This window comes from Pyxicephalus adspersus, chromosome 1 (assembly GCF_032062135.1).
Source record: "Pyxicephalus adspersus chromosome 1, UCB_Pads_2.0, whole genome shotgun sequence".
Lineage (NCBI taxonomy): Eukaryota > Metazoa > Chordata > Amphibia > Anura > Pyxicephalidae > Pyxicephalus > Pyxicephalus adspersus.
Genome location: NC_092858.1, coordinates 51,039,843 through 51,043,117, shown reverse-complemented (window position 1 = coordinate 51,043,117; position 3,275 = coordinate 51,039,843).

Sequence of the window (3,275 nt, the reverse complement as noted above, 5' to 3'; positions counted from 1 at the left end):
CTTCTTGAAGAACTCATATTTCCGTAAAAAAAGAAAATGTATGAATAAAAATAAGACAATGAAAGTTTCATGAAAATAATGCTACATTTATTATATAAAATGCAAAACATTGGTGTAAAGATTGATAATAATATGCTGTGTTGTTGTTGGTAAAATCGTCTATTCCGATTCCTGTATCACAGGAACTAGAGCCAATTCAAAGAAACTGATGTCATTTCTGGATTCAGCAGACCTGAAATACACTAAATATTTTGAAAAATCCTTGGCAAGTGTAAATTTTTTTTGGGTTAAGCTGTGTAATATATAGTGCACAAGACACAGCCTGTAATTTAACATGTGGTGGATACAAGAAACGGTGAGAGTAATTAATAAAATAGTGAGATGGGTGAAGGCATCAGGGAATGCAGTAAAGTGTAACAGAAGTTGTTTCTCATCAGTAGCTTCTGATGAATGGTGTACTATGGTGGTTTTGCTGTTTCTTGCTGCTCTGCTTAGTAAGTGCTGTTAGTTTTGGATAGTTCTGTAGTCCTAAAACATTTTACTTACACAAATCAAACTGTGCGCAGACAGTGGGCTTTTAAGTCCTCATTGTCTATTTTCATAGTAAAAAAAACATTAAGCAATCTCTATACAACAAATTGATTTTATCTATTTAAACCGTCTATCATTCACATCTATAATATCATGATATTGGCTGTATTTGGTTCTACTTCTGGCTTAAGGCTCATACATACACAATTCTTGATTTGGGGACAGGCAGCTCAGAAGGGGTTGAATACCTTTTTTTAAATGAAATCTTGAAATAGAGTGGAAAAACGAACAATACTTATACCCTAAACAAACACTTTTTTTTAAATGACCGAGTATTAAAAATAGGAAAAATTAAATGTGCACTTTATCTATATAGAGCCAGTAGCAAGTATAATGAATATTTAAATTTAATTTTGTCATTGTTTTGTATCAGATTATATTATTACCTGGACCTCATTTTTCTTTTACGAGGGGCCTCAAATGATAAAGCACCCCCCGCAAATAAGACACCCACCAATACCTGCCACTGTGTGCCTCTGTGTGACTCCTCGATGCTGGCTGCAGTGCAGAGCAATACTGAAAGTAACTTGAAAGGACAAGCAAGCTGCTGATCCCTGCCCTAACGGAGTCTGTTACCCGGCCGCAGAAGCCAAAAAAAAAGTGAGTCAGTGAACAGAAGGGGACAATGAATGGCACAGAGTGATCAGAAGGGGACAATGAATGGCACAGAGTGAACAGAAGAAGGGGACAATGAATGGCACGAGTGATCGGAAGGGGACAATGAATGGCACAGAGTGATCAGAAGGGGACAATCAATGGCACATGTGTGATCATGAGTGATTTTCAACAATAAATGTGTACTGTAGTCTTCTTCATGGAAAAATAAGACATCCCCCTGAAAATAAGACCTAGGGCATATTTTGGCATTTCAAAAAATATAAGACAGTGCCTTATCATAGGGGAAACAGGGTAATTGGTGGTGTCTGATGGTGTCATGTGACTATTCTGTCTGGCAAGCCAGCTGACCTTGCAGTTTGTTCAGGAGTGTGTTCAGTATGGGGATAAGGTTCTCTTTCTTGGAGTCGTCTCTGAGTGGATTGAAATGTTTGAGAAGTGCTGTATGCAGAGTGTTCCGTATGTCCAGCTATGGGTATGACTACAAGGAATAAATAAAGAACCATGAAAAAGATTTACAAAAACAGAAAAATAACATTTGAAGAGGTTGCAGGAAATCTGAATGTGAGTGTTGGATCTGCCTGTGCTTAGGCTCAGTACAATGTGTGCCAGGTGGGTGCCTAAACAGCTAACAAAGGACCAAAAGCTCAAGCACTTAGATGCTGCAATCTCTTCCACTTATTCTTATGTTTTCCTGAAAGAGTTGCAGGGTTCTTCCTTGTAGTCGTGGCTGTAGCTGGATGTCCGTAGCGCTCTGTATCTGTCACACTAGTATGGCCAATCTCGAACATTGCAATCCATTTTTATTACTCTACAAGAGAGAACTTTATCCCCATACTGAGCTCACATGTGGAGATGAATGTGCTCCTGGCACAAGTTCAGTAGGCATGTAGCTAACATATAGCGCAGGGACGCATGACAGGGTAAGGAGAAAAGACAGGAAAGCAAGGCAAAAAAAAAAGTGCGGGAAAGTAAAACGTGCGGGAAAATGAAAAATAAGTTGATTGGCTAGTTGTTGTTTATAGGAGGGAAAAAATTAATGTATAACAAAGGTGTTGGGGGGTGAGGAGTCAGCAGTTACCTGAAACAAGCATCTCCCACCCTCCCTCCCTGAATGTTTAAATATGATTTTAATTGTCATGGCAGCAGATTGGCGTTCTTTCATAAGGTCCATGACAGGGTTAAAGTTTGTTGGGGAAGGAAGAAAATAAGTGGGTGAGACCCAGCGGTATATGGGTCTGCTGGTTGAGGGTGGCCTTGCACAACGCTCGGTTGTGGTGGGGGCTAGGTGTCAGAGGTGGTCATCCGCTGATTGTCCTTGAGGTGGTGTGATAGCGGCTGGGGGCCTGGTTAATGAGTGGAGGTATTTTTTGGTAATTGTAAAATAAAATTTTTTATCGACCTGTAAGAAAGAATTAATTTTAGAATGCTGCGTTGGAGGGGTTGTTTGAAGTTTTAAGATAAGGTTATTATGTGTTTTTATACAAAATGTTATATATATATATTTATCAGTTGTTAAATAAAAGGGCTGTTATGGCCAATTTAATCCAACAGAAGTCTTGTGTGTTTGATTGGGATGTAGGAAAAAGGTGTGTGGGGTTAAACTGGTTTTGGGGTTGCAGTTCATGGATTACTGTACTCTACACTAGTCATGCCTACAAAACGTATGGAAGAATGCTAGTTCTCTTTGGTGCAATTTATAAGTTTTGTATCTCCATCTTCAACACATTGTGACAACTCTTATACAAGCTTTAGGGTCAGCCTGCTCACCAGACAGACTAGTCGCATGACACTCTAAGACACAACCAATTATAACTACTCCCGCTTTCACTTTTTCCATCAAAAGATTAAAAAAGTGCAGAACCTTTTCAAAGACTCCACGTTTATTGTATGCTATTGTTTCCTAACACACTCTTTAACCACCTGAGCGTTACACTGATGTCTAGATTTCTGTACCAAAAGCGTTACAGGTTTTAATGAATTTTTTTTTTTAAATTGTAGACCTGTAACTTACAGAAATATGTCCGAACAGGGTTCTAGTAGATATCATGAATATAAAAAATGTTTGA